The sequence below is a fragment of the Pseudophryne corroboree genome, chromosome 2, assembly GCF_028390025.1.
Source record: "Pseudophryne corroboree isolate aPseCor3 chromosome 2, aPseCor3.hap2, whole genome shotgun sequence".
Taxonomy (NCBI): Eukaryota; Metazoa; Chordata; class Amphibia; order Anura; family Myobatrachidae; genus Pseudophryne; species Pseudophryne corroboree.
This window is the reverse complement of record NC_086445.1, coordinates 565,087,218-565,100,873: the sequence shown is the minus strand read 5'-3', so window position 1 is coordinate 565,100,873 and position 13,656 is coordinate 565,087,218. Positions and strand designations below refer to the sequence as shown.

The 13,656-nt window shown below is 44.3% G+C and overlaps 1 protein-coding gene and 1 pseudogene across 1 annotated transcript in view; both read right to left on the bottom strand.

The window, feature by feature from the left end:
- The window catches only part of GRIK3 (glutamate ionotropic receptor kainate type subunit 3), a 982,272-nt gene that overhangs the window by 192,438 nt on the left and 776,178 nt on the right, over positions 1–13,656 (bottom strand). The gene's annotated exons all lie outside the window — the stretch shown is intronic.
- On the bottom strand, positions 12,821–12,939 carry LOC135051373 (5S ribosomal RNA; annotated as a pseudogene).

The following is a 13,656-nucleotide window of genomic DNA, read 5'->3' as shown; positions in this document are numbered from 1 at the left end:
TGTGCTGCTGTATAAGTCCAGTCCATTGCAGTGGTGCTGTGTTGTCCTGCATCAGTCCAGTGGTGGTGTCCTGTGCTGCTGTATAAGTCCAGTGGTACTGCCATATATGTCCAGTGGTACTGCCATATATGTCTAGCAGTACTGCCATATAATTACAGTGATAGTGCTGTATATGTCCAGTGGTACTGGCGTATAACTCCAGTCCAGTGATACTGCAGTATATATGTCCAGCGGTACTGCCGTATAATCCAGTAATACTGCCGTACATGTCCAGTGATACTGCCGTATATGTCCAGCAGTACTGCCATATAAATCCAGTGATACTGCCGTATAAATCCAGTGATACTGCCGTATATGTCCAGTGGTACTGACGTATAAATACAGTCTGGTGATACTGCAGTATATGTCCAGCGGTAATGCTGTATAAATCCAGTGATACTGTCATATATGTCCAGTGATACTGCCATATTTGTCCAGTGGTACTGCCGTATAAATCCAGTGATACTGCCGTAAATGTCCAGTGGTGCTGCCGTATAAATCCAGTGATACTGCCGTATATGTCCAGTGGTACCGGCGTATAAATCCAGTCCAGTGATACTGCCATATATGTCCAGTGGTACCGGCGTATAAATCCAGTCCAGTGATACTGCCATATATGTCCAGTGGTACTGTTGTATAAATCCAGTGACACTGCCGTATATATCCAGTGATACTGCCATCAGTGCCGTTTCTTGCGGCGGGTGAGCCGTGCAACCGCACGGGGCACCCGCCGCGGCACTTCCTGAGCACTTTCAAACCCCCCTCCCCTCTCCTCCCGAGAGCCCAGCTCGGGGGGCGGGATTTCGCGGAATGACGCGTTTGCGTCGTGACGTCACGACGCAATTGCGTCATTCCGCGAAACCCCGCCCCCCGAGCTGGGCACTCGGGAGGAGGGAGAAGGGGGAGTCAAGACGGCCAGCGCTGCGCAAATGAGGGAGAGGCGGCTGAATAGCGGGAAGAAACGCTTCAAATGTAAGTCAGCCCCTCTACCTCTCTCTCTCTCCCTCCCCCCAACCACCACCTACCGTACTGTGTAAAATGGGGACACTTGTCTGCCGGAATGTGTAAAATAGAGACACTTGTCTGCCGGAATGTGTAAAATGGGGACACCTGTCTGCCGGAATGTGTAAAATGGGGACACTTGCCTGCCGTAATGTGTAAAATGGGGACCCTTGCCTGCCGGAATGTGTAAAATGGGGGCACGTGCCTGCTGCAATGTGTAAAATGGGGACACTTTCCTGCCGCAATGTGTAAAATGGGAACACTTTCCTGCCGCAATGTGTAAAATGGGGACACTTTCCTGCCGCAATGTGTAAAATGGGGACACTTTCCTGCCGCAATGTGTAAAAATAAGAATTTACTCACCGGTAATTCTATTTCTCGTAGTCCGTAGTGGATGCTGGGAACTCCGTAAGGACCATGGGGAATAGACGGGCTCCGCAGGAGACTGGACACTCTAAAAGAAAGATTAGGTACTATCTGGTGTGCACTGGCTCCTCCCTCTATGCCCCTCCTCCAGACCTCAGTTAGGGAAACTGTGTCCGGAAGAGCTGGAAAGGATTTGGAATCCAGGGTAAGACTCATACCAGCCACACCAATCACACTGTACAACTTGTGATAACCATACCCAGTTAACAGTATGAACAACAACTGAGCCTCATTTAACGGATGGCTCATAACAATAACCCTTTAGTTAAGCAATAACTACATACATGTATTGCAGAGAGTCCGCACTTGGGACGGGCGCCCAGCATCCACTACGGACTACGAGAAATAGAATTACCGGTGAGTAAATTCTTATTTTCTCTGACGTCCTAGTGGATGCTGGGAACTCCGTAAGGACCATGGGGATTATACCAAAGCTCCCAAACGGGCGGGAGAGTGCGGATGACTCTGCAGCACCGCATGAGCAAACTCAAGGTCCTCCCCAGCCAGGGTATCAAACTTGTAGAACTTAGCAAACTTGTTTGACCCCGACCAAGTAGCAGCTCGGCAAAGCTGTAAAGCCGAGACCCCTCGGGCAGCCGCCCAAGAAGAGCCCACCTTCCTTGTGGAATGGGCTTTCACCGATTTTGGATGCGGCAATCCAGCCGCAGGGTGAACCAGCTGAATCGTGCTATAGATCCAGCGAGCAATAGTCTGCTTCGAAGCAGGAGCGCCAATCTTGTTGGCTGCACACAGAATAAACAGCGAGTCAGACTTTCTGACTCCCGCCGTTCTGGAAACATAAATTTTCAAAGCCCGGACTACGTCCAGCAACTTGGAATCCTCCAAGTCCCTAGTAGCCGCAGGCACCACAATAGGCTGGTTAAAATGAAACGATGATACCACCCTAGGGAGAAATTGGGGACGAGTCCTCAATTCTGCCCTGTCCATATGGAAGATCAGATAAGGCTTTTACATGACAAAACCGCCAAATCTGACACACGCCTAGCCGAAGCTAAGGCCAATAGCATGACCACTTTCCACGTGAGATATTTTAGCTCCACGGTCTTAAGTGGCTCAAACCAGTGGGATTTCAAGCAATCCAACACAACGTTAAGATCCCAAGGTGCCACCCGTGGCACAAAAGGAGGCTGAATATGCAGCACCCCCGGAACAACGTCTGAACTTCAGGCAGTAAAGCCAGTTCTTTTTGAGAGAAAATGGATAGGGCCGAAATCTTGACCTTTATGGATCCTAATTTTAGGCCCATAGTCACTCCTGACTGTAGGAAGTGCAGGAATCGATCCAGCTGGAATTCCTCTGTAGGGCCTTCCCGGCCTCACACCAAGCAACCTATTTTCGCTATATACAGTGAAAAAGTCTTGCTGTCACGTCTTTCCTACCCTTTATCAGCATAGGAATAACTGCATCCGGAATGCCCTTTTCCCGCTATGATCCGGCGTTCAACCGCCATGCCGTCAAATGCAGCCGCGGTAAGTCTTGGAACAGAGAGGGCCCCTGTTGCAACATGTCCTGTCTGAGAGGCAGAAGCCCTGAGTCCTCTGAGAGCATTTCTTGCAGCTCCGGGTACTGAGTCTTTCTTGGCCAATTCGGAGCAAAGAATATTGTTCTCACTCCTCCTTTTATTACAATTCTCAGCCCTTGGGTATGAGAGGAAGAGGAGGGAATACATAGACCGACTGGAACACCCACGGTGTTACTAGTGCGACCACAGCTATCACCTGAGGGTCCCTTGACCCGACGTAAAACCTTTTTTAGCTTTTTATTGAGGTGTGACGCCATCTAGTCCACCTGAGGCAGTTCCCATCAATTTGCAAACTGCGTGAAGACTTCCTGATGAAGTCCCCACTTTCCCGGGTGGAGGTCGTGCCTGCTGAGGAAGTCTGCTTCCCAGTTGTCCACTCCCGGAATTAACACTGCTGACAGTGCGCTTACTTGATTCTCCACCCAGCGAAGAATTCTGGTGGCTTCTACCCTCGCCACCCTGCTCCTTGTGCCGCCTTGGCGGTTTACATGAACCCCTGCGGTCTGACTGGATCAGAACCGGTTGGTCGCGAAGCAGGATCTCCGCTTGACTTAGGGCGTTGTATATGGCCCTTAGTTCCAGGATTGATGTGAAGGCAAGTCTGTTGACTTGACCACAGACCTTGGAAATTTCTTCCCTGTGTAACTGCCCCCCACCCTCAGAGGCTTGCATCCGTGGTCACCAGGATCCAGTCCTGAATGCCGAATCTGCGGCCCTCGAGAAGGTGAGCACTCTGCAGCCACCACAGGAGAGACACCCTGGCCCTGGGGGGATAGGATGATTAACCGATGCATCTGAAGAGGTGATCCGGACCACTTGTCCAGTAAGTCTCATTGGAAGGTCCTCGCATGGAACCTGCCTAAGGGGATGGCCTCGTATGATGCCACCATCCTTCCCAGGACTCGAGTGCAGTGATGCACTGACACCTGTTTTGGTTTTAATAGATTCCTGACCAGTGTCATGAGCTCCTGAGCTCTCTCTATCGGGAGATAAACCCTTTTCTGGTCTGTGTCTAGGATCGTGCCTAGGAGAGCCAGATGAGCTGTAGGAACCAACTGTGACTTTGGAATATATAGAATCCAGCCGTGTTGCCGTTACACTTCCAGAGAAAGTGATACGCTGTTCAGCAACTGCTCTCTTGATCTCGCTTGTATGAGGAGATCGCCCAAGTACGTGATAATAGTGACACCTTGCTTCCGCAGGAGCACAATCATATCCGCCATTACCTTGGTTATGACAATCCCGTACCGCAATTCTGAGGTACGCCTAATGAGGTGGATAAATGGGTACATGAAGGTATGCATCCCTTATGACCCGATTCACGATAAAGTCTCCCTCTTTTTAGGCTTGCCCTGACCGCTCTTAGCGATTCCATCTTGAACTTGAACCTTCTCAGGTATATGTTCAGGGATTTTTAATTCAGTATGGGTCTGACCGAACCGTCTGGTTTCGGGATTACAACATGGTCGAATAATAACACCCTCTTGTTGAAGGAGGGGACCCTTGACCACCACCTGTTAAAGATACAATTTGTGAATTGCAGTTAACAGTGGCTCCCTCTCTTGGGGGGAAGCCCGCAGGGCCGTCGGTGAGGGGGCATCTTCTCACAGTCCAGCTTGTATCCCTGAGACACAATATCTATTGCCCAGGGACCTAACAGGGAGTGAACCCACTTGTGGCTGAACTTACGAAGTCGTGTCCCCACCGGGCCTAGCTCCGCCTGTGGAGCCCCAGCGACATTGGTGGATTTTTGTAGGGGCCGGGGAGGACTTCTGTTCCTGGGAACTAGCTGCCCGGCTCTGACAAGAAAGGACGCCCCTCAGACTTTCTCGTTTCTTTATACGAAAGGCTGCATTTAATAATGTCGTGCTTTCTTAGGCTGTGCAGGAATATAAGGCAAACTAGCAGAATTACCAGCTATAGCTGTGGAGACCAGGCCCGAGAACCCTACTCCACACAATCCTCAGCCTTCCATATGCCTCTTAAGTCGGCATCATCTGTCCAATGCATATTCTACAGGACACGTCAAGCAGAGATCGACATAGCTCTGACTCTAGGACCCAGTATACTCATGTCTCTTTGGGCATGCTTTATAACTATATATCTATCACTTAAGACAGCATCTTTAATATATTTATATTGCATACTAGGGTCTCATCTCTGCAGATAAGGTACCTGTCCACGCTGCCACAGCGCTATAAACCCATGCCGACACAATCGCCGGTCTGGGTAGTATACTAGAATGTGCACGCTATCTGCAGGATCCCTGAGTATAGCAAGTGCTACCGTCTGTGCAAACAGGACACCCCAGGGGAAGATTCTCAACATATCCTGGCCCTAGTGGGGAAAGGATACAGCCTGAGAATTCTCTTGTGGGAAGCTGCCATCTCTTGTCTGGAGATTCCCGCTCTTTTTCCTCATGAGAGGAGGGAAATGTACCTCAGCATTCTTCCCCTTAAACATGTGTACTCTCGTGTCAGGGACAGATGAGTCATCAGTGATATGCAAATCATCTATTATTTCAATAACCATATATTGAATACCTTATAGCCATCTTGACTGTAACTTTGCATTATCGTAGTCGACAGTGGAGTTAAACTCCATGTCGATACCAGTGTTTGTTATTATGGATAGTGAGCATTGAGAGACTCTGAAGGTCTCTGTGACATAGGAACAGACATGGGTAGATTTCCTGTCTGTTCCCTAACCTTTTGTGCAATAAATTCACCTTAGCACTTACACATATCCAAACAGGTGTCGGCGTTGTCGACGGAGACACCCTCTCACACACATATCTGCTCTATCACCTCCTTAGAGGAGCCTTTTACCTCAGATATGTCAACACATGCGTACCGACACACCACACACACAGGGGATGCTCTATTTGAGGACAGTTCCCCCACAAGGCCCTTTGGAGAGACAGAGAGAGAGAATGCCAGCATACACTCCAGCGCTATATAATCCAGGGATTACACTACAACTCAGTGTTTACCCAGTAGCTGCTGTATATACAAATTTTGCGCCTACATTTATGTGCCCCCCACTTTCTTTTAACCCTTTGTGTACCAGGATACTGCCGGGGAGAGCCTGGGGAGCTTCCTTCCAGCGGAGCTGTGAAGAGAAAATGGTGCTGGTGTGCTGAGGAAGAAGGCCTGGCCCCCTCAGCGGTGGGCTTCTGTCCTGTTTCTGACTAAAATTGGTGGGGGTTTTACACATATCCCGTTTTCCAGACTGTATTATGTGTATATATTGCCAAAAGGTATACTTATTGCTGCCCAAGGCGCCCCCCCAGCGCCCTGCACCCTACAGTGAACGGAGTGTGTGGTGTGCAGTGGGAGCAATGGCGCACAGCTGCAGTGCTGTGCGCTACCTTAATGAAGACCGGAGTCTTCTGCCGCCGATTTTATCTCCTTCTTCTGTCTTCTGGCTCTGCAAGGGGGACGGCGGCACGGCTCCGGGAACGGACGATCGAGGTCAGGCTTTGTGTTCAAACCCTCTGGAGCTAATGGTGTCCAGTAGCCTAAGAAGCACAAGCTAGCTGCACGCAGGTAGGTTTGCTTCTCTCCCCTCAGTCCCACGTAGCAGTGAGTCTGTTGCCAGCAGATCTCACTGAAAATAAAAAACCTAACAAATACTTTCTTTCTAGCAAGCTCAGGAGAGCCCACTAGGTGCATCCAGCTCTGGCCGGGCACAGATTCTAACTGAGGTCTGGAGGAGGGGCATAGAGGGAGGAGCCAGTGCACACCAGATAGTACCTAATCTTTCTTTTAGAGTGCCCAGTCTCCTGCGGAGCCCGTCTATTCCCCATGGTCCTTACGGAGTTCCCAGCATCCACTAGGACGTCAGAGAAATGGGGACACTTTCCTGCCGCAATGTGTAAAATGTGAACACTTGCCTGCCGTACTGTGTAAAATGGAGGCACGTGCCTGCCGCAATGTGTAAAATGGGGACACTTTCCTGCCGCAATGTGTAAAATGGGGGCACGTGCCTGCCGCAATGTGTAAAATGGGGACACTTGCCTACCGTGCTGTGTAAAATGGGGACACTTGCCTACCGTGCTGTGTAAAATGGGGACACTTGCCTGCTGTGCTGTGTATGGGGTTGCGTGCCTGCTGTAATGTGTAAAATGAGGACTTTTTTTTTTTATCGTGTGGTGGCCGTGATGATGAGATCAGATGAGGCCACACCCATCTTAACAAAGCCACACCCATTTTAACGAGGTCATGCCCCTTTTCCTCTTTATATCTATGGGGGGGCGCATTTTTTCTTATATGAATGGGGGGGGGGGCATTTTTAAATCTCGCACTGGGAGCCAAATTTGCTAGAAACGGCCCTGACTGCCATATATGTCCGGCGGTACTGCTGTATAAATCCAGTGAACTGCTGTATATGTCCAATGGAGCCACCGTATAAATACAGTGATACTGCCGTATATGTCCAGTGGTACTGCCGTATAAATCCAGTGATACTGCCATATATGTCCAGCAGTACTGCCATATAAATCTAGTGATCCTGCCATATATGTCCAGTGATACTGCCGTATATGTCCAGTGGTACTGGCGTATAAATCCAGTCCAGTGATACTGCTGTATATGTCCAGCGGTTCTGCCATATAAATCTCACAAATGGTCCGCATCAGGAAGATCAATAGTAATGATCAGACAGCTTTCAATCAAATTGACTGGCTAATTGATAAATTTGTAAGAAGAAGGTATCATCTTGACAACTTGCTTATAGCAAAGGAGAAGGTTATGTCCTTAAAGAGACAGGATTTATTATTAAAACAAACATCTAAATCACATAACAAGAGAATACACTGGGTTAACAAATTTAATATTAGATCTCCTATCATTAATCGTTCCTCTAAAAAATGATGGCCTATGACCTCTTCTGACAAAGATTTAGGACTGACCAATATGTCCTTGATGTCATGCTATTCATGCCCAAAGAGTTTGAGAGATCTATTAGTAAAAACCGATATTGCAAATGCTAGTTCCAGCAGTAGTAAAAAATTTCCTTGCTTTAAAAAAGAATGGTTGTTTTAAATGTCCATGTACTACATGTGGTTTTCTTATTGCAGGGGACGTCTTTTGTCACCCACATTTGGGCATTAAGTATAAAATTAGATTCCATCTAACCTGTGAAAGTACATATGTAGTGTATCAGCTCTTGTGTCCCTGCGGACTCTCATATATTGGGAAAACGCAGAGGAAATTCAAGGAGAGAATGTGTGCCCATCGTTCCTCTATTCGTTTAGATCTTGCTAGTGGCTCAAGTGACCAGCCGGTGGCTCGCCACTTTGTGATAGCCAATCACCCGTTAAATAGTTTGAGATATAGGATGATCGATCACATCCCCCCATTGAGGAGGGGTGGTGATCGTAATGCATTGCTTTTAAAAAGGGAAGCTGAGTGGATCCATCGACTAAATGTAATAGCACCTAAGGGGTTAAATGATATGATCTCCTTTTCTATCTTTGTGAAATATACACTGTTGTGAGTATCAAGATGCAATATGGATTGTGTTGTAGCTGTTTTTGCGGCAGTGGATATGGCATCGCCATGTTCAGGGCTGTTAGCATTGTTACAGACGTTATTTTACAATGTTTATGTGTCTATTATGCTGAACTAATGTAACTAATCACCAGTGATGTTGCTGTTAACTTTACAAGTGGTGTTAAATGACTGCTGCCTATATAACTTCATTTTGCTTACAGTGTACGGGTTGCCATAACAACTTGTTGGACGTGCGGCGCGCTGATGCGCGTTGACATCATCCTGCTGCGCCAGCACTCTGGGGTGGCTTCCCACGCTGGAGAATGCAGCCAATCGTGTTTACAGTCCTGGTGGGTGTTAAGGGATAAAAGGTGAGTCTGCTTGTTGATGTATGTATTCCTGCCGAAAATCCTTAAAGGATTGAAACATTGCTGCACAATGCTGTGTCCGTGATTCCTTTACATTGGCATTTCTATAATGGGTGCAATGTGTGTGGTGCACACGGGCCCCTGGATCCGGGGGGGGGGGGGGCACACAGCACACATTGCACCCATTTACATACTTATCTTACCAGAGTCCAGTGGCGGGCGCAGGGTCCGCGCCAGAAATCACCACCAAAATGCCCGCTGCGCATGCGCGGTAGCCAAATTGGTCTCCGGATCATGGCGGGTGCCATGTTTCCGGAGACCTGCACATGCGCAGTAGACTCTGGCACATTGCCGGAGTCTACAGCGCCGTTCAGAGGAGGGGCCCACCTGGAGGTGCACACGGGGCCCCCTCCTCTGTAGAAATGCCCCTGTTCCTTTCATCAAGTGTTCGTAAGTGCCGCACCTCTGCTACTCTACATTCTATATTGTGAGGGCACCAAAACCAGCTTTTTTTTAACAGGTGTAGTGCCGGGTTATTGGAAATATATATATATATATATGTACATATCCATAAATATTAACTTTAACCAGTCTGGATATTCTTTTTATCATATTTCCTTTTTCTGAGCCTTATCGTTTTGTTTTTATCTGCCCTTTTGAGCTAATTACTGTGTAAATAAAATATCTCTGCTTGTTTTCACAAATTCTGAAGTCACCTCTTTTTAACTTTGATAATTATCATCAACATGATTACATTACTATATATGTCCTTTTATTCTCTTTTCATGGTGGGAACAAAGACATACTATTGTGAGAAATTGCATCGAGAAGGAAGTATATGTACTTTTTCCTTTATTCCAACCCCTTGCCACTAGTAGCGCCAAGGACTCTATAACTGTTTTCTTGTGCATACAATCAAATAACAGTGTTTAAAAATAAAAAAAATAAAGTAATGAATAAATATACCCACTTAATATAATTTAAAAATTATATTGCATTAATTAGACCCTCTAATATAGTCATGATATGTTATTGCCCCATAAGGTAATTATGAAAGATAAGCAAGTACCCAGTCAATCTGCAGATGAAGTCTGACCTTTCCAAGCAGATTCAATATTCCTTTTATGCACACAGTACAGTATGCGTAGCATGCTAGATATTGTACATAGCTGCATTTGGTACACTGCAAATACTATATAGAGTGTAATAGCCAAATGATGTCTACAGTATCTGTGATAGCCTGAGCTTGTTATTATCAAAACTAAAAAAAAAAATCACATCCAAGATGTACAGTCATTAGAGCTATGTAGTCAGACATAGAACCAAATTAAAGCAGCATTAGTAATTATATTTTCTATAGCATTGGACTGTTTTGACACATCCTCTGGCAGGTGCTCCATTAATTATTATTTTTCCATTAACATCTTATTCTATGTTCACAATTTCACATACACAACATGTATTTATTTATATTTAAGTGTTATGCTGCATTTAATGGTACAATTATTAACCTATTTGTCACATGGTTCCTTATGTTTTATTATAAAATACCTTTGGCATTCCAAATACTATATATCACCAAAAACAATGCAAAGACTGGATTGTAAACAAGCAGCTAGTTAAAAATGAGTGTCTTTGACAGTGTTAAAGATCTGTGCAATTTAGGAATCAATAAACTAATCTGTTAAGCTCATTAACAATATCAACTGATTATTTTTAGAGTGGGTTAAGGCAATGACAATCCCAACCAGCAAACCCAATACAGTTTTACTTTTTAGAATTCTTACCTGCTATTTTTTCAGCATGTATTTAACCACTTTAAAAACTAAGCATGGAGATTATCAAAATAAACAAGTGTCATATTTTACTTGTTTATGTAACCACTAAATGAGAAGACCTGAAAACCAAACATACTATACCCTGACTGAAGTTATGAGATATAGGAGCTGAGTGGGATGGATCTCTGTATAGAGACACAAATGGTGTGTTCTTGCATACAGTCTATGCGCCAATATGAAATTGAGAAATGTTTCATACAGGATCCCTTTGACTTGTGGGAGTGACAGGGACATGTATCAAAAGTACTGTGCGATTCTGGGTTGTGCATATGGGGGAGGGAAGTCTGTTTCTGATGGATCTCTTGAACCAAGCATTCCAGTTGTAGACATACAGATCCCTGCATTAGGTGTACAAAAACTCGCATTACCATAACTACTGTAAGTAAATGTTCATTTTATTGCTTCCGGCAACTACAGACAATTTCTGTATGGATCAGGAAAATCCAAATAGATTTCAGTGAGTGATCAAATTTCCTGCACCACAAAAGTCAAGAAAGCTACCAGTTCTGATTACATGGACCTTGCCCAGAGTTAATGTCTACCGAGGATTCTATTGATTAGGAATCAATGAAAAAAGGTAAACCCTAATTGCCCATGCCTTGCCATGTGCAATGATATTTGCTCAGAGATTTTAAACCATTATCCTTTCTGTATTTGTCTCAGCAATTTTTGATCACCCACTGTTCATTGAATTCTGGTGAAGGGTACTTGGCTATTGCACCTGAAATTCTTTTTTTATTGGTGTTTATTTTACAAAACAAATTGTGATGTACTTTTATTTTAAATTTAGACTAAGGTTGTAATTATTGACAGTCTGGGGTGCAAATTCCCATTAAAATTGGCTGGAGAACAATCGGCCTGAATATATTGGAAGTATTCTGGATTTGGAACATTAACAGTATCTGGATTTGGAATGGGAGGATAAATAATAAAAGAACACTTGTCTATTTTCTACGGTGATGGATGCTCCATCCATCACCGTAGAAAACAGACAAGTGTTCTTTATTATTTATATATCATAGTGGTTATCTTTTCCGTTCTTACAATCAGTGGGGTACTTTTAGAGAGTGCCATCTTTCAACACCACTTCTAACCTGCAACCATATCTTTGGGGGTCACGGGGGATAGACCCAGAGTGTTGTTAGAAGCTGCCCTCCATAGTTTTTTGAAGCTTGTAAATTTCCCATTTCTTCAATAAAGTTTTGTATTATGTCTTCCCCATCATTGGACTATAATTAGCAGTCACCTCATTACTATAAGTTTTATTTTATTTTAATTGTGGCCATTCAAGGAGAGACTCTTGTGCCTCAGGCTGGAGAGTCAGATGGCACAAGCTAGTAGCTACAATAGGTGGAGAACTGACTGACCATGGGAGTTGATTGGCAGACCTGGTGAAGAAAAGCCACAAGCTGGCAGTATACTGTAGTACTTGTGACTAGACAAATGGTGACCGGGCACTGGTCAAGGTAATACAGTCATAAATGTGGAAACCAAAATCGGACAATTAATCCCCTAAAAATTGGGAAGAAAAAATAAAAAAAATTCTTACTATGAATATTGTCCTAGTTGGTGGTGCGCCCAGAGCCAGAAAGTACATGTACTAGCAATGGGAGAAAGAGAAGACTCTTGTGTGGACGCACTCTTATACAATAGAGGAAAAATCCTATGATTTGTGAAAGAAAATGTTTAAAACATAATTTTTATTAATAAAGTTTAAAACATGATTACCCATCTAGATGATCCATCGGAAATAAAAAACTTATGAAATAAATTTTAAAATGTTCTGGTCTATTTTTTCACAAGAAGTGATTGGAAAGGTTGTAGACACTCAATTGTCTTACCCCCATTTCCCCTGACCAGTACAGAATATCTGTATTGATGGGACCGAGGAGTGCTCACAAAGATAATAGTAAGTATGTCCCAATAGGACCACTTAAAATTAGAAAATTATGGTCACCGACGATAGAAACCTGAATTGATGACAGATATCACATATATTATTATTAGAAACTGGACGTAGAACTACAGTAAAAAGGAGTTGTGAGGGAGAGATTTAGTGGTGATACTGCTGTTGGTGTCACATCTCACATAGAAAGGAAAATGATTCCTGCTCTACAACACCAGGAATTCACAGGAAGTCTCCTCTCCAGGTACTAGCCCGGCCCAACGCTGTTTGGCTTCCAAAATCAGATGAGATCGGGCATTAGCAGCGTGATATGATAGTAGAGAATTTATATGATCTGTATACCAATGAGAGTGCACCTATATAAGAAATTAGTAAAAAAAAATGGAAATATTTCTAAAGAAAGGAAAGAGGGTGAATAAGTAAAGTAAGTAGGAATATGTGGATCTGCTTTCTACGTTAGGCACTGCCCAACAAATCCCACATTCGTGGTATTGTGTTCCGTGGATCGTAGATGAGAGTACACGGAAAAAGTAATAGAACAAGAACAAGAAGCAAAGACTTGCTGATTGTTGTTCAATTGTGCATTAAGACAATAAGAAAATTAGATACTGCATTGAACGTCAAAATCAGTTATAAGAAATATATCTGTGTCACCATTAATGATATTGTGCTCCTGTCACCAAGTGCTGTTTTTAGCACAAAGATAAACCATGAAAATCTGTTCTCAAAAAAAATATATTGCATACTATCCAGGCTAAGCCAGAAATACCAACATAATATTTTATCATCAGTTTCTGGAATCCCATTGGAGATTACAGTATATGGAGCAGTGTAACAGTGTACAGTTTTATAGAAAATATTTTTTTATATAGGAGGAATTTAAAAATGTTTGTTTGCCATATTAAAATATGTATAAAGTAACATATTAAAGAAGCAAATTAAGAAAAATCATAAGGCATGGCTAAATCTCTGAGTCTATGGCATGCAAAACTGTGCCGTACATGGCGGGATATAGCAAAGATGTATGTGGACACATCTG